This window comes from Heterocephalus glaber, unplaced genomic scaffold (genome assembly GCF_053883595.1).
Source record: "Heterocephalus glaber isolate CG9 unplaced genomic scaffold, H.glaber_assembly_v1.0 deba00001457, whole genome shotgun sequence".
Lineage (NCBI taxonomy): Eukaryota > Metazoa > Chordata > Mammalia > Rodentia > Bathyergidae > Heterocephalus > Heterocephalus glaber.
Window position 1 is genome coordinate 49,268,119 of NW_028258305.1, and position 18,541 is coordinate 49,286,659.

At 42.6% G+C, this 18,541-nt stretch overlaps 1 protein-coding gene across 7 annotated transcripts in view; it reads right to left on the reverse strand.

Annotated features, from left to right (window-relative positions):
* Positions 1 to 18,541, reverse strand: part of Vsnl1 (visinin like 1) — a 99,233-nt gene that overhangs the window by 79,217 nt on the left and 1,475 nt on the right. Inside the window, exon 1 of one of the 7 annotated variants that reach the window (XM_013070072.3) lies at positions 18,281 to 18,468. The exons of 2 other annotated variants lie outside the window; for them this stretch is intronic. The gene's annotated coding sequence lies outside the window, so the exon portion shown is untranslated. Of the gene's footprint in view, positions 1 to 17,335; positions 17,453 to 17,567; positions 18,068 to 18,280; positions 18,469 to 18,541 lie in introns of those variants that run through there. 4 more of the 7 variants (XM_004839023.4, XM_087216683.1, XM_087216681.1 and 1 more) reach the window with 4 other exon arrangements.

The following is an 18,541-nucleotide window of genomic DNA, read 5'->3' on the forward strand; positions in this document are numbered from 1 at the left end:
TGCCAACAGCTCAAGCCCGGAGCTCATTCCCCTACAGCCTCACTGCTCTCTTCCGTTAGATGAAGATAACATAAACATGGCGGGCTTTGCTCTGAGGATAACGTGGCACATGGAAGCAGAGCCTAGGCTATTCTTGAAAGAAAGTAATTACTTCCCCTGCCCCTTCACCTCACCTCTCTTGTTCCTCATTTAATATATCAAACGATATATCCATGTCTTCATTCATGGAAATGGCTCTGTCAGTATGTCAGGTTCAGGGAAGTGATGGTAAGTGGGTTTTAGGCAGAACGGGCTTCCAATCAAATCAAGGTTGGTGTGCTGTCCCACACGTGGCACACCGCAGGCAAGCTGATGGGGTCGGTGAGGTTGGCTAGTGGGAAGGAAGGTCGAGGCATAAACACAGTCTTGCTTCTGCAGGGCTTCTGAGTGCGTGACAGTGCTGGATCTCTCCTCACTAGTGAATGCGGGCCTCAACTGCAGAGAGATGCTGAAATGCAGGTGTTGACAGGAGCACATCTTGGATCCCACAAGATTCAGAGGAGTTGGCAGTAACTCTCTGGGAATCTGCTAGTTCCCCATGGCTCTGGAGGCTTAGTTCTGATGCTTATCCTTACAAGAAATCCTCTTTGCAAATAATGTTCAGAGGCAGAGTTAACTGGTCCTGGGTTCTAACCCTAGGGCCTAACTCAGAAGAGAGCAGAAAGTTCATCTGTTTGAATCTCGTTGCCCTGTCGAAGGGCTACCACTGGGAAGTGAAAATTCACTGCTTTGATTTCAAAAGGATGTGGAAATCTTAACATTAGCTTTGTTTCTTATTTCAAATGAAAATGTTTACAGTCACCTGAAAATCAGATCTGGTTTGTGGCTTGCTGAGGTAAAGTCTGGTGAAGGGGAAGCCACCAAATTATTGCCAAGGATCTGTGAGTCACAGGAACACTGAGCTTTCAAAACAGAATGGTGTATCTTTCACATATCATTGGGTTATTTTAAAAATATATGTCAAGGCTATTGCTATTATTAAAATACGAATTAATTTTAAATGTTGCTGAGTTTATAGCAGCTATTTGTCACCAAGCATTCCTTCAAGCAAATACTAACCTTGGGAGCTTGAAAAGGTTTCTGGCATTACCAGAAAGTCCAGGAAGCATGAGTTAGTTTGGAAGGACTGGGAGCATGCAAGGCAGACTGTGGGCCTGGGAACCTGGGTGGGTCTGAAGTGAAGCTCGGGAGCAGTGAATGGTAACCCAGGAAGCAGGTGTGCAGCCGACCCTGCTGGCTGGGTGAAAGTGTCATGTGAGCCACATTTCTTGTTCTGATGAGAACCTGTTTAGAATAATGTCATTTTCTGGATTAACCTCTGGACCATGTTGTTAAGAGTCACAAGAAGACTGGATCTTTGGCGAGGGCTCTCCGTCTGAAGAATGGCACCCACTGCCCAGCTGACTGCCCACAGAAGCAGTCTCCCTCCTTCCGTCACCCTCCCCATGAATGCAGCCTAGTACCCACCCTCAGTGTCTCTCTGAGTGGTACTCGGTTCTGAGTCTGTGCCAACCACCATTTAGATGCCACCATGGTTACCTGTCATGTGACAACTGCTCCTTTCTCAAACTGGTTTGTTTCCAGCCAGCGTCTCCCTAATTCATTCTCCAGGAGGATGCTTTGCAGGCCAAGGTGTGTCTTCTTTTCGAAGCCCTAGTTTCTCCAAGGCTCCCTATGGAATCCAGCCCTCTGCACAGGTGTCCTCTGCGGGGAGTGCCTCTCTTTGCCTCTCACCGCCTGGCAGAGTTCAACTCCTGCTTAGGAGATCAGTGTTTCTGTCGTGGCTTCCCTAGGCTGAGTCATTCTCTTTACTATGCATCTATGCCCACAGGAGCATGCTAGACTCTCCTTTTTCTTTTTTTTTTTCCATAGGGGACTTGGGGGCCAGGGTGCAGGGATGGTTCTCAGTACAGTGGCCTTGACCCAGGCTTTGCTGGGTCCTGAGCTACTTTCTCAAACCCACAAATGTATGGGGCTCAAACTGCTCTTTTAGAACTGAGGTATCCATAGTGACCCTTGGGGATGTTGAAGACGTCATGTGGGTTTGTCTCCTTCTTCTTTAGGCTGATCAATTTTTACTCATGTGTTCATTGTGCTTTCCCTGTTTTAGTAGAAATTCCATGAGGAAGTTTGTTGTTTTTGAGTCCCAAGTTTAATAATACAAGGTTTGGCACAGAATGGATGCTAAACTAATGTTTGTTTTGAACTGTTGAGCTGGATCGATTATCATACTTTCATGGAAGAAAGCTTTGAGGCCCAAAGAGGTGACTTAAGAATTTAAGAAAAATAGCTTTGCTCTTTCACATCCACTTTTCTTATTACAAAATCTTTCCTTCATGTGATGGCTCTTATCTGGTTCTAGCTTATAAGTTTTCATCAAACTCTCAGTTACAAATCAGGTATTGTGGTGCAGAGGATACAGATATCTATCTTCTAAATCTACTAGAATATACTGAAAATTTCCATTTTAATGGCATCTTTTGACACAATAGGTGTTTATAGCCATTATGTAATCAAGGATACCTCCTGTTACATAGTTTATTGGTTGCTTATTTCCCACTATATCTATGCTATACATATTTCTCTTAGATTTTCTTCCAAGCCTTAAACAATTGAAATTTTTAATATGTCTGGAATTGATTTTGTGTTGCATGAGATACGGGCTCCAGATTTGCCTACTTACAAATAGATAATCATTTGTGCTGGTGTCATTTGCTAAATAAACTACACTTTTTTTTTGTCTAAACTGAAATGGTGCTATGGTGGGCAATTCACAAAATTTCAAAAATGAGATATTTTAATGGATTCTTTATTTTATTCCATTGGTCTGGTTGTTTAGTTCTATGTCTATTTCATATTATTTAATTAGAATGTTAGTAAATTTTGAACATCTTAAATGCAAGCCTACTTTCAACACTCTTTTTGATATCTTTAAATTTTAAAATTCTAGACAAGTTTAAGACCACATCATATAACTTAAATAATACTTATAATAAAAAATCTCAAGGCACTATAATTGATATATATGATGTTTTCATATTGTCTTTTAATTTGTCTTATATTTTCTATTCCTCAAAAAGATTTTATAGTTATCATCCACAGGTACTTTGTTGTTTCTTTTAATTTTTTAATCCTAAGTATTTTATTTTCTTAATTGCTACTGTGCACAGAATGGTTTTCCTAATTTTCCTTTCTGAATTTTGTTTTGATAAACTGAAATAAAACATTATTTGGTTTTGTAATTTATCTTGTACTTAGTGTCCCTGTCAAATTTGTTTTTATTTGAATATTTGGATTTTCTGTGTATATAATCAGCAAAAACTGATAATTTATTTCTTTTCCAATGTTTATTCTGCTTATTTTATTGTCTAAGTATATTGCTTTTGCACAAATAAAGAATAATAGAAGTCTTTAATCCTTTATGTGATAAAACAGGGTAGAAAAAACAAATCTGTATTTATGCTTGAGAAAACCAGTGTATTGCTAGATTTTGCTCTATAAAATTGCTAGATATTTGTCCTATAAAACTCCTGTTATCATAAAATTTATATGAGAATGAATGAGAGTAGCCTATGGCTTTCAGTAACAGGCAGACCTGGAAGGACACTAGAGACATTGTGGTTTAATCCTACTCATTTTATATATGCTAAAACTAAGCAAAAGAAAGTGATTGACCAAGGTAAAAAGCTAGAAGCAAAGCCCAGACAAAGAATACCAAGATTTATAACACCTGCGATAATGTTCTTGGGAAAAGACATAATTGTTTAAAACCTTAGTCATGAATTTAAAATACTTATTATTTTTATGATTTGGGGGTTATATTTTAAGAAACAAACTGACAATCTAATTTAAGATATTTATCATAACTAAATTTTTGTCACTACAAGTTCCAATTTCCTCCAAGAATCTAGTTTTTCTCTTCTTTCTCAGTAATAAAACGCTCCCTTTTTTTGCAGGGATTTTGCTAAACGTGACTGAATTCTGGACAATGACATTCACACCAATGTTCATGTTACTTGAGGAAATGCCCCAAGGGAAAAGTGTCCCTAACATCTTTCTCCCTCGATCTTATTGGCTAGAAAGCAAATGGGGCGGCAACAGGGATGCTGGAACACACTGCAGATGCCACCTGCAGAAGACCCCCCAGCAGGAAGGCGGGCAATGTCTGGCTCCCGGGACTCTTCGGAGCCCTCCCCCAGCCCTGCACTTCCTTTCTCTGCATTTCTTCACAGGAGTGAGAAATAAATTTCTCTCTATTTAAGCTACTGTTGTTTGGGCTTTTATTATGTTTTTTTTTAATCATTTAAAGCTGAATCCAACTCTGATTTGACAAGTAAATTAGGAGATGTAATAACAAAGGGAGAAATTTAACGTCTTAAAGATAATTTTTTTTTTTTTGGTACCGGGGATCGAACTCGGGTCCTTGCACTTGCGCAGCAGGCGGCAAAATCACTGAGCTAAATCCCTGGCCCTCTTGAAGATAATCTTTAAGCTCTTGCTCTAGGAAGAAAAACATTGTACAATCGCAAGAGTTTTGAAATTTACAATAATGATTAATGGCAATGATGGTAATTACAGCTATGACTGACTGTGCAGGAACACAGAGGGGAGCAGTTAAGGCACCAGCTTGACATCGGACTACCTGCGGTGCCACTGACTGGCTCTGCGATGTGGGCAGGTCACTGACGTTTCCAAGATTCAATTTCTTCATCTTTATAACAGGGCCTTGTAATTCTTAGCATGGAGCTGTGAGCGTTAGATAAAATCATGACATGAAATCAGTATAAATCAGCCCCACTTAATGTTACTGATCTTACCGTCAAGCCCACCATTCCCCCACCTCGAATGGCAAGCCCTCAAATGCACCCATACGCCAATATTTATATTAATTACACAGGAAGACTTCATATGGGTGTAAATGTCTGAATTTTGCAGATAAAATGTTTCATAAATCTCAAAATACTTTGTGACAAAGCTGGATTGCAGCCAAGGCTTCATTACAGAATCCACATCTGTTTTTGTGACACCACCTTCATCTTATTTGACCAAGATTCTTTAATCTTTTAAAACAGTATGTCAGATCACATGCATTGGAAAGATTTTTCTGTCATTATTGAATATTTTTCTTCCAACTTCTGTCAATAACATCCCTGTTCTCTTTGCCAACCGTTCAGCTGATTTCTACTCTAACTTCTCAGAGAATGGAAAATCATTTCACTTCCAACCCTCACACTTGAAAACTTTGATTTCTGTGTGCCCTAGATGTGTTCCGACAGCACCACTGCTTTTGTGACTAGCACCCTATACCTCTTCCATGGAACTGGAGAAGCCCTTGGGTGTCTGAGGACTCCCACGCCCACATTCCATGGAAGCACCAGGGGTCTGTGATGAGCACCTGACACACAGGTGCTTGCGGATTTCTTCACCTGGAAACTATCCAGGGAATTTTGCATCAGAAGGCAAGGGTCCTGGAATTTACCAGGATCAAAGGCTCTGTGGGCTTCTGTTACAGGGGCCATGTGAGTAAAGAATGAAATGGGAGATTCTAAATCCTCAACTCCTTTCTCAAAGAAATGCAGGAATACTGCCCCATGGGAGGCCCAGTGACTGTAAATGTGTCCTAGGAGGCTGAGTAGAAATCCAGACCTTGGTGCATGTCCCAGAGTCAATTCCTGCAAACAGCCCCACGTAAGTAGCCCTGTTGTATCTCCTCACAGCATCATTTATTTTCTTTTGTGGCACTTAATCTTGTAATTGGATGTTAGTTTGTGATTGTTTAATACATTTCTCCAACTAGATTCTGATTTCTCTGAGGGCTAGTAAGAGGCAAAATATTTTTAAAAATTTGTCGTAAGAATAAATGATTTGTTGAAATAGAGGCTGGTACTTCATAGACAAGCTACCCAGTGAATGCAACAATAAAAACAAGGTTGAGAGTAGAAAGAGCACTGATCTGGTTTAGAACTTCATGACTGTAGGTACATTTATTAGTCTCTATCGATTTCATCTAAAGTAGGGAAAACATCTATTTCATTAGATTTTGTGAAAATGAGTGAGGTAATATGGATGCAAAGCACTCAGCAGTCACTGGCAGAGACAATTTATGCTAAGGGGTGTTTACAGAAATATTACAGCTCAAAAAGATATCGTTTCCTCCTTCTCCTTCTTTGCTTGATTAGTTATGGGAACCCCTGGACATTCTAAAGTGAAAGCATCTCTGAGAAATAGAAAGACCTGAGGTGACTGAACTCAACCCCTTGGTGAACAAAGGAACGGCCCCATGGAAATATTTTCCAGCCTTTGCTCACTAGGGGGACCTGAACAGTTTCCGTAGTCTTACAACAAACTGACCCCAATTGTTTTCATAACCTTATAAGAGACTTACATCAATGAATGTTACTTAAATTTGTTATAATATGTTTACATTGGTTGTTATCAAAGGGTTAAGGCCTAAATATATTTTTGTGACATATTTACATTGGTCATTTTCAAAAGATTAAATTTTCTATAAAAAAAAGGACAAGGCTTTATTGAAAAGATGCTTTTGGTAAAAACTAATTTAAAGGGCATAAGATGGACATTTAAGTGTGTTACAAAGATAATGTCATCATGATTGTCATGCTAAAATATGTGTGGCTCTTGATTTGAATTTTTTTTCTGTTAACATTTTACAGGAATTCAACTATTAGAACAACCATGATGGATAATAATAATAGTTCTCTAACTATATTTTATATTTCAAAGTGCTTGATATCCAGGTAAAATTATAATAGCTAAGTTCACTATTCCCATTGCAGTGCTAATGCTATTGATCTTCTCTTCTGGGTGTTCAACAACTAAAGTTTAGAGACCAGAACTAGAAAGGTAGCTGGGCTAAGAAGACAGCCAGTATTTTGGTGCTGGCTCTTCTAGGTCTACAATTGACCCAGGTCATGAGAGAACCTTTTCTATAAGATCCTACAACTTTGGTAAGTCACCCAACCTCCTGAGCAGGGAGATTGTTGGACACCAAAAAGATAAGAATCAATAGTGTGCCAAGGGAGTGTCACTTGTAGGGAAAATCTCCCACACTTTCACAGAAAGCAACATGGTCAAGCAAGGCCATGACACAGTCTGATGGCTGACGCTGACAGGAGCTGAGCTCTGTACAGGGTTCAAGTCATGCCTGTGGAGACTTAATTGACCCTGATAGACAGCAAGAGGTTAATTTTAATTAATGTAAGTCTCACCTTAACTTGGTCTTGAACACCCAGTAGAAAAGCATAACCCAAAGACATATGAGGTCACGACCATGGTAATAAAGCTGGGTGTAAGTAGGGGCTCCAATTGCTCACCCCTACTGGCAGTTTCCAGCTACACTGCTGACTCGCCCCTGTTATGGGTCATAAAAAAACTACGGTAAAATTTATAGACCTCAACAAGAGTTTTAAAATCTTTTAGCTATAATTTTTTTTAAATTAGTAAATTTTCTATCTTTTTACAGCTAAAATTAAAAGAAAAATTATGACAAAATACCAGGCCAGTGGCTGTCCGAGTGCAGTGGTACTTAGAAGTAATTGGTCACAACTGGTTACAGAGGCGCTCCAGAAGTGAAAGGGTCTGAGAGCCAGCAGGTTACAATCCTTTAAAACAGTCCTTTAAAAACAGCTTCTACATATGGCTCCTTCCCATACCTGGTTTTTAATTTTAGTTCTTATACTTTGATTATATGCTTTAATTTCTTAACTTCTTGCTATAGGCTGCCAAACTCCAAGGGATCATATAAATAAAATCAACAACATATGTGCTAGGTTTTTTTTAACCAAAATCCACAAGATTGACTTTATAAAGACAGTTTATAATTGCTAAGTTACAACATGATTTTTATTTAAGGCTTATTAAATTAGCTCCCTGAAGAGAGGCCCTTAACTGTGGTCTTCCCTACATTGACCCCTCTCAGCTTAAAACAGTTAGATTAAAACTATACCCTTTCTCCCCTAACTACAGTTGGAGATGATCTTTACAGAGAAAATTATTATAGACAATTAAGTCAGTTAAACATATTATAAGTCCTTATGATCCACAGAGACGAGTCATTGTTGGGTGTGCTTGCCTTTCCCTAAAAACACAATACAGAAACAAAAAGGGGGGTATGGCTACCTCCACAAGCTCAATTAGATCTTGTTACTTTCATTTTAAATTTTTTTTGTGGGGTACTGGGGATTGAACTTGGGACCTTGTGTTTGTGAGGCAGGCGGCAGCACCACTGAGGTAATTCCCTGGCCCCTCATTTTCCATTTTCAACTTTTTAAATCCACTTATGGAAGGTAAATATACTTCATCAAAACTCCATATATACAAAGATCTATAGACACGTCCTAGACATTGGTGTTGTCAAAGGATGTCTTAACTAAATGGTAAATGGCTCAATACAATTAATAACAGGGGCCAAGGTATGCTTTTTTTTTTTTTTTGGTACTGGGGATCGAACTCAGGACCTTTCGGTTTCGAGGCAGGCAGCAAAACCAGTGAGCTAAATCCCGGCCCTGTATGCTTATTTTCTCAACAGCAAATAAAAAGATGCTGTGGCCATCATCCCAGAACGTTCCAGCATGGACCAAGATGATGGATTCGCTGCAAGCAGCAGGATGTGACACCTTTGCTGAGAGCCATGCAAAGGCTGCATCTGAGGGACTCCCCTCACCTGCGATAGCCCTTGGGCCTGAGAAGATCACCAGACTTGATGCACCACTGCCAATGTGGCCCAGGAGCAAACAGCCCCAAAGACAACCACAGCTCACCCTGGTGCAGTTGCTGTTTCCAAACAGAAAAGGGGGATGCAGGGGACCGTAATATTGATTCCGTCCAAAGCCAGCAGTGAGGAGTTAGCCCCACAATTGGCTTGTTTTGAGAATCAAGTCTGGCCGGAGCCTATGTGCTGTGGTCAGACCGACTTGCATGCAAATTCCGTTCCCACAACTAAAACCTAACTAGGACAACGTTCTAATTACAACCATACATTTTGTCTGTTCTGTTCCTAATTCGAGAATGCTGTCTTGTCCTTTATGAGCCCTTCACATTCATTTCTGTAGAAACTGCACACAGCTCGCCTCTACCCCAATTGATTGCCAATAAAAGTCAGTGCTGGGACTGGCCAGGGCCTTTGTTGGTTGCACCGGCACTGGTCGTCCTGGCAACCGCTTTCTCTCTCTTAGTTCTGTCTTTTAGTGTATTTTTTTGCTCAGACCTGCATTGTATACTGGGCAGAGGACTGGAACCTAACTGCAGAGGTCTCCAGTAGAGGGAGACAAGAGTCTCAGTATGTAGCTCAGGCTGGCCTTGAACTCACAGTGATCCTCCTGCCCCAGCCTCCCAAGTGCTGTCCCAGGACACTCAACAGGAACTTTCAGTAGATCTCTTGTTAGCGGTGCCTTCTACACACTGATTTTTTTAAAAATATGAAACTTATTACTCTTCAATTATTTGCTTTAAAATGTAGAAAACAAGCTCATAGTCCACTTAGCATATCAGCATGTATCACCGATGTGTGTGTCGCCCGGCATTCATCCCTCGACCCTGCTCTTGCTGCCATTCTGTGCTCCTGGCGAGGATGCCCAGAACACACCTCTGCAGCCCTCAGCACACGAAGACCCCCCTGAGCGAATGCTAACTCGAATATCTTCTGCAACCCACGTTATTCGTGGCAGTGTAGCCTCCCTTTCTGCCACGTGTTTGGTATTATTTGATAAGCATTTCCTTGATGGAAAAAGATGTGCAAGTGACAGTGCCAGAGGGCCACAAGAGGTGAAGCATAGGTCTTCTGGGATGTTCTACAGATACCAAGGCACCTTGGAGGAGAAGGTGAAGGACAGAGAGGATGAAGATCAGAAGACAATTAAGGTCGACAGAGGATGTCCTCTGATGCTGTTTATGAAATGAACCATAGAGTCACTGAGGTGGGAGAGGGCTGCTCATCCCTGGAAGTTAGTCATCAGAAGCTCTGGAAACGTTAGCAGAAAACATGGCTTATGTCAGTGGAAAGGCTTTTCCAAGCAGATGCAAGACCACAGCTGTAAGGGCACTGGCTCAGTTAGCTCACATGGTCTGGGTCCAGTTGCCCTGGGCTGCCTGGGATACATATATGTGAGCTGTTGTTTAACCATGATCCTACTAGGACAAGTGTACTTGGAAAAATGCAGCAGAACACTTCAAATGCTAGAGTAGGGAAACTGCAGACTAAAAGAATGGATAGGAGGGGGAATAGACATCTTTAGGGGGAGGAAGACTTATTTACTTTTTACTAAGCTCTTTTAGGTATTACATCTATATTGCTATGTTAGATCTTCAACACCCTTATAAGGTAAATATATTATTTCCATTTCCCCAGTGGGAAAATAAGCTCAAAAAATTAGAATCAAAAGTCTTACCCGATTTTGTGGATTATCCAGGACTTTCTCACTACACAGAGGAATCTCACAATTTAGGTGGAAGTTTTGTAGATTTTAAAGGTAGAAAAGGATGTGCCCTTTATCCCATGTTTGAAATGTACTTGAATTCCTTATTAAATGGACCATGAAAGAGAGCAAGAGGGGGGAAAAGCTGAGGGGAAGAAGAGTTAAAGGCCATTTTGGAAGTGTGTGTGTGTGTGTGTGTGTGTGTGTGTGTGTGGACTGGAAACAAGTTTTTCGTTTAGTGGGAAAGAACTGTTGGGAGATATATTTTCTTTACTGTAAAAGCCCTGGGAGTGAAGAGTGAAGGAGTGGATCACAAAAGACACCTCCACACGCGCAGGCACGTGCACACACACACACACACACACACACACACACGGAGGCATTGAAAGATTAGTCCTGAAATGAGTCGGGATGATAAGAGAGGTGTGGAGAGAGTATCAGACAGATGCCCCTTATTTAGAAAGTACTAAAAGACAGAAATATTACAGTACAGTCTTTAACCTTTGACAAAGGAAGGGGTTCTGAAATGCTTTCATTGAAATTCAGCCATGAACTCAGAGGGTGGGGTTGGGGGCAAAGGTCATATTCCTCATTGGCTACATGACACAGTAGCCTGTAATAGCCTCAGAATGCATTCAAGGAGGAGATAATTCAAAGATGTTATTTCAGTTCCGCAGTCTGTGCTCCCAATCACGTGGAGGCATTACTCGATCAGGTGATGACAACACAGTAAAGGTAGAATGGAAGAGCATGCATTTAGAGAAGGACGGACAGAAGCAGGAAGCTTGAGGCCTCAGACAGGTACTTCCTTCCCCACATTCTCTCTGCGTAGCCATTCCACTTTTTATTTCATTTGACTTTCCGAATTACTTCAATCTGTGTTTGCCATTAGGCATAAATTCCTTGAGGGCTAGGACAGTAGCTTATTTAATGTTCTACAGTGGCTACAAGTGATTGGCACATTTATTCAACATATTTACTTTATCAGGTAGGTGAAGAACTGTTAACTGTCTCCACGTTTTCAAAGCTCAATTCCTTGGTCAGAAGTTCCTATATAGTTTTCCTATTCACAAACTAAAAATGATGAAAGATTAAATGGAAGATTTTCATCTCACTCTGAGGAAAGAATACCTTTATAATCATTTAAAGCACAACCAACAATTTAGTAAGAAAAGATTAATTTCACTTTTTTATTTTTTGTGAAACTTCCTATATGAGCAAAAAGCAAACACCAAATACTTCATATAAAACTTGTAGAAACACTTGAATTTCTACTATAAACAAAATTGATAGTTTTCCATTAACTCATAAAATCAAATGCCAAGAATTCCATCAAACAGAGGTTGCTAAATGAAAGTTAGACTTGCACAGCACTTTGATACTTTGAAAACAAAATATTGCATTAATAAGCATTGTAACTGTGTTGCTAATGCTTAGTGGTCTTCATTGGTACATTTTACTCATAACTTAAGACTGGACCTCAAGAAACTAGAAATAAAGTGTGGCACAGTGGCACATGCTTTTACTCAGCACTGAGGAAGTCCCAGGCAGGAGAATCACAAGTTCAAGTCCCATCTGGGCAACTTAGCAAGACTATGTCTTAAAGGAAAAAATAAAAAGGGCCGGTGATGCAGCTCAGTGGTAGAGCACACCGGGGTTCAATTCCTAGTGCCACAAAAAAGTCAGAAGTAAGCATGTGAGTCAAAAATTAATAGAAACAGGGCGGGGGATTTAGCTCAGTGGTTTCGCTGCCTGCTGCGCAAGTGTCAAGGACCCGAGTTCGATCCCCGGTACAAAAAAAAAAAAAAATTAATGCAAAAATAGAGAGTCCTGTAGCACCACAGTTTACCCTTTGTAAGAAACCATCAATTGCAAAAAACATTCTAAAATACAAAACAACAGAAATATGAGGGTCTGGTTATTTACATTAGAAAAAAATTGCCCAGCCTTCAAAACACACTTAAACTGTTAGTGATTTGCTAAAACAAAATCTGTTTATACAGCTCTTCAAAGGTTCACAGCCTTTCAGAGCCTAAGAAATACTAAACAAACACTAAAGAAAAACGGATACATATATTTAAAGTGATATTTCTATTTCAGAAAAGTTTTTATATGACCAAGAATTTAGAAAAATAGGATTTGTTTTATAGCTGTACCATAATTGCAAGTAAATTTAACAGATTTGTTAACACTTTGTCTTTTATGAGCAATACTTCACAATGAAATATTTTCAATTAAAAGGCCTTCTTTCTATGAAAAGTTCAGCAATTACTGTACTAGCTGCATTGAGAGTGAAGTCCATTTGGTGAATGAGAGTACTCCAAGTCTCAATTGTAATTTAGAACAAAAGGGAGTAGAATACTCACTTGGAAACAATCCCAGTTATTGAAAATACCATGCACTACTTTTAACAAAAATAAACAAAAGGTTTTCCATAGCAGTTCATTATGCTGCCCTGAAGCAAGGCAGTGGAGAAAAGCCCTTTAAGAATCATGGCAATTATGAGACTTGTGTGCTTTAAGTTAGCTGATAGGACTATAGAATGCCTCTTTAATGTATTCAGAGGTACTTTATCATTAAAGTGTCAAACCTCCTTGAGAATTCCTCACTAATTTGCGATTCCATTTCTGTTTCATTCATTAAGTAGTTTCTAAAGCACTCCCAAGATCCTTCTCAGTAAATTTCTCAATGAATTAAGCTGGGAACAACTCAAATTATTATAATTCACTTACGAGATCACAAGTCATCTTTATGAACAACCTGTACATGAGGAAGGCAGTGTTGTGTCCCTTGACAGTGTGCACATTAAAATAATTCCATTGGTCAAGAGACCACATTTAAATAAGTGAAGCATGCATCTGCATGGGCTAGGTTACTAGTTTCTCTTTGACAGTCAGTATCAATTTTTGTAAACAGATAAAAATTTATCTTTTACTTATTGAAAAGAAAAGGTAGGGTACACATGAGTGAATTAAAAGGCATTCTGCTCTTGGAGGTACTAACAGAATGCTTTTGTAGCTCTACTAAAAATCAATTAGTCTAGCATTTTAATAACATATTTAAACCAATGCTAATTGTGAACATGTGTTAGTAGAAATGATTTAATTTTTAAATATAATTAACAAGGTACACACAACTGATTCTTACTAGAACAGATATTTAATTGACAAATATTGAGTTTCTGCTATAAAAGATATGCATTACACAGATATTGTGGAAATGTGAAAAAGTCATTTAAATTTTTGCCCTTGCAGATGGTGATTTTTTGCTACAGATGTCTTCAGGATAAAAATTTTCCCTAAATACTATATATATTTTTAGTGTGCTAGACGGATGGATTTGGTAATGGATATGGTCCTCTAAATAGCACATTTACTCTACTAACTAGAAATAGTAATCATTCACTAATTTATTTCTACTTTATTAGGTACTTCCCAAAGTTGATGTTTATACCTACTCTGTGTAACTGAGATGGATAGCATCAGTTTCAACCTTAGATTAGTTGAACATGATCTCTTCTTAAAAAGTCTTCCTATAGTTCTAAATAATCACTAATTTAAGGAGCTTAAAAATTACTCAATAAAAAGAAAAACACCTTTAAAAGGACATTAAGATATATATGTCTTATCAATTAGGAGACACGTTTAGTATTGGTGTTCATCATCCTATGAAACTCCTCAGGGACTCCTCCACAAATTTATGAATCCATACCTACAGGCAACCCGAAAAAAGAACCCGTAGTTGCTCAGGACAACCTTCCCAGCAACATTCCTGGTCACCTCATCCAACTACAGAATGTGATTCAGGTACAGAATCAAAGTAAGGGACCTAGCGATTCAAAGACTGGATCTCTGCACAGGGTACCAGTGTTCAGAATAACCTGGACTGGAACAGCAGGACCAGATAACACGTAATTTACCAAGAGTATTTTCAGGAATAGAATCTAGGACAGAATTCATCCCAATTTGGTAAAGGTCTACCAAGAAGAGAGAAGTTAGATTATGTTTTCATTTGGTAAATATGCTGAGAAATTCATTCATCATCTGCTTCCTCAGCCTCCACAACTTCTAGGACTATTTAGATCCTCTATCAAAAGAGAAAGAGACTCCACGTTGACCTTCCACACCACTTACTAATGCTCTGATGTCTCACAAGAGGACACTGGCTGTGGCTATGTGTTACCAGGACCTGGGAGACTACATTCTTTTGGAGAAGGAACAGGCATGCCAAATTATCTTTAAAGACATAGAACTTTATTGTTAGGCTCTGAAGAAATTTTTGATGGAGGAGAGGGGGAAAATGAGGGAGGAAATGGAGGAAGCAAGAGAGAGAAAATGAGAGGAAGAAAAAGGCCGGCCATACTGTCTGCTGTGTAGCACTAGTTGAGCTAGTCAGGGAAAAAGCTGCATGAGAGGAAAGATATTGTTGTCGACAGAAAAGGCAGGCATGCTTGGAAAGCTCTGGAGGGCTAACAGCTGCAGGATGCTCCTCTACAGAGCCACCTCAGGCTAGACCCATCAACATGCCTCCTGCGTCTTCCAGCCCCTCCCCTCCCCTGCTCTGCAGGTGGCTGCATCTGGAGAGAGTCCCTGAAGGCCGGTGACAGGCATGTTGGATTTGGGCTCTGCCTTTTAGGAGCCAGGAGAGAGCTGGGCGAGCCTGTGTGTCTGCACTGCAGCCTCCTCAGTCCGCTAGGTCCTCATCCCTGCAGCGGTGGCAGTTTTGGAGGGGCTGGAGGGGCTGGCTGGCTGGCTGGGGTGGCACCTGCAGTGTTCCCTGAGGACCCTGGGGAGGAGATCAGGGGTGGATGGAGATGGGCCTTGGGTCGTTCTCACACAGCACTGCCCATGCCCACTGGCTTGATGGGGCTCCCTCGAATCCTAGGATCCCAGATAAATTGAGATGCAAAGGAGGCCAGGACTGAAACCCAGTGATGCAGTGTGTTAGAGGTGAGGGGCAACAGAAAGAGATGTAAAGAGATCTTACAAGGAAAATAGAAGAGAGAAGGGGAAAAAGGTGTAAAAAGGCCCCGGGGAAATATATCCCACAGGACGGACATGCTGAGGGGCAGACATTGATTTGAAGACTGCAGCAATGACACCAAGGATGCTGAAAGCTGCAGACATGCAGGAAGACGAGAACACCCGTACCCAACATCACCTCTTCAGTGTTTTTTCTCTAGCCTAGAAGTGAATTGACTTCTTTAGTGCCATGGTTCTGGTCTTCAGTTTCCTGACCTATAAAACAAGAGGTTTGGACTGGTTGCTTTACAAGGGCTCTACTGATGTGACCTTCTGTACCTGTCAACCTGTGAGCCCAGGAATCTGAGAGCACACATCTATGAGCTTGAACACCCCAGCCTCCCTTTTCCTGCACTACTCTTTGTCAACGCAGAGGAACCCCTGCACTATACTGAATGAACGCCAACTCTCATGACGACAGGAGTGTGGCTACACTGTCAGGGAGGAAGCAACAGAGAAGGCAGTGGGATATAGGTGCTGGATCTCTAAGGAGAGGCTGTGCTTGGATTTTTAATTGCAGATTTTATCCATTTAAATAAATTATAATTTTCTTTTGGGAGTTGGAAGTAGTTGGACTGATCAAAGGGCCTAGGGCCTGTCATGAGCCCCCACTGAGGGAAATCTGTTTCACACGGAGAACGGGTCTGCCTTGCGGTGGAAATGCAGCAAGCTGGCCTGCTGTCCTCTTGCCGGCCTCCCTCAGCCTTTCCCGGCTGCTCCAGTCAGCGTCTCCGGGGCTACTGAGGTCCACGCCTGAGGAGCACTGTCCGAGCAAGGGGCAGCAATTCGACCCCTCGCACACGCCCATGCACACGCACGCGCAGGAGGCAGTTTGCGCAGATAATGGGGCAAACCGTGCTTCACAAGAGTTTCATTTTGAATTAGTCTCAATCCGAAATTCCTTTTCTGAGAATTTTTTTAAAAATCATATGTAGAAACAAACCTCCCTAGCTTCTCCTGTCTTCAAGTGGGAAATGACACACAGTGAATACTTTGTGTTTTCCACACCCACCAGCACTCCCATTTCATTTTAGTCTCCAAAATATGGACAGGAGGGCATCTCTAGAAAAATGGATTCCCTCTCTGGCACCGCACAGGGCACGGATCCAGGCAGCGCGGGGCTGGACCAGCTCCTCCGCCAAGGAGTGCCCTTCCTCCTCTCTCCGGACACCCTCACACCCAAGGGGATTCAGCAATCTTTTTCCACAAGGGGTTTGACCTTGCAAAGACCCTTCTTCCACTTTCTATGCAAGGAACGGTCCATTTTAACTCAAAACACAAAATGACCTTTTCTCCTTTAAAGAAGCCCGACCAAGGTAACCCTTCTGGCTTGGCAGTTTTCAGCCCTGCGTGCCGGAAGGCTGGAAGGCGAACCGGGAACGCCAAGACCAGTTTGGGTCTGACAGTCCCCACTCAGGGCTTCTGACTCTCAGACTGTGCTCAAAATCGATATTTTGATATCTTTCCTGTTTTTCCTCTTTCTTTTTTGCCCATTCACCATTGCGACGAAAAATAAAAACCGAAAGATTACTCATTTCTTACACTAGAAATGCACTTCATTTGCGCCTGGCTCCTCGGACTGTTGAGCAGTGACATTCCGCTAAGCACCACCCCGTGTCAGGCTCAGAACTGCCTGGGTTCCCCTCAGCACACACCTTGCGGCTGTTACCCGCGAGAAAAATGGTGCAGCAGCCCGGCTGGCAGGTTAGCCGTGGACTGCGGCCGCTCAGTAGTTTCATCTGCAACCCGGAAACTTCACTATGGGTCAATTAGCTACTTAAATCTGCAGCAGGAAACCCGCCTATTTATAGACCTACACTAAAGCACCCCAGTTTCGCATACCTTAAACCTGGCCTGAGACAATCCCAAACAAGCTGCAGACAAACGCCCGCCGCCCCTACCCGCTACTCCAGCTCCCGTGGACCGCGGCACATCCACCTCGCAGCACTGACAGGGCTCTGCCCACTGGTGTACACGTCTGCAAAGCAAAGTGTGCGGCCGTGGCCACGCATCTCCCTGCAACTGGCTGTGCTACACATGCAGACATGCAACGAAGATTGTATTTTCCACTTACAGTTAGAGCGCTGCGCACGGTCACTTTACGAAAATGATAAAACTCAATAGTTCTTTCTTTCTTTCTTTTTTTTTTTTTTTTTTGAAAAAAATGTATGTTTAATTCGGGGAGGCGGTGAGGCGGCCTCCGTGTGTGGCGCTCTCGCTTTTTCCCAGAGGTCTGGCTGCTTAAATCCCCCTCGGATCGCGCCTTGCAAGCCCAGCAGCCGTCCAGACACGCTCGGGTGAGGCTCTGCTGCAGCTCGGGAATCCCATAGAAAACCTGGGGTCCCTGGAGCTGGATGCGCAGGCGCGCCTGCCCCCCCGCCCCCAGCCCAGCATGGAGAGCGGGCCGGGCCCTAGAGCCGCGCCAGGGCGCATGCTCTGCTGGAGGAGCTCGCGTTTCCGCGGGTGGATCCGAGTCTCCAGATTTTAGCAGAAACTGAAAAGCAAAGCAATTGGAAGAGGAAGCCCAGCTCCGGGCTGCAGCCGGGACTGGCGCGAGGCTGGGCGCGGGCCCCCCCCCACCCCGGTGACCTCGCCGGGGCCTGGCCGAGCCCGGAGCCTCGGGCGCCTCCCGCCGGGGTCAGCCTGCCCGCGGGGACCTCGGAGGGCGAGCTGTGAGCACGTGCACCCGCCCGGGACCGCGCAGCGGCGGTTCACGGGGCCGCAGCCCCCCCCCCCCCCCCGTGTCCAGGTGCCCGGTGGAGGACCTGCGTGTGGAAGGGAGCTGACCTGAGGAGTCCGGCCCTGTGTACCAGGGCAAGTCGTGGTAACCACCGACGCGTACTCACTAGCGCCTTCTGCATACACAAAATAAATGTTGATCGAGGACGGTTTGCACAGGAATAGGGGAAAGGGAATGGATCACCCTGAAATCGAGAGCTGCAGGCCGCGCTGGGACTAGACGGCCTGCACCGCCCTTGTCCTCGGGTGGCTCCCACGCGCCCCAGTGCGTGCCAAGCCTGGAAGACTTGGCACGGAGAGGCGCCCAGT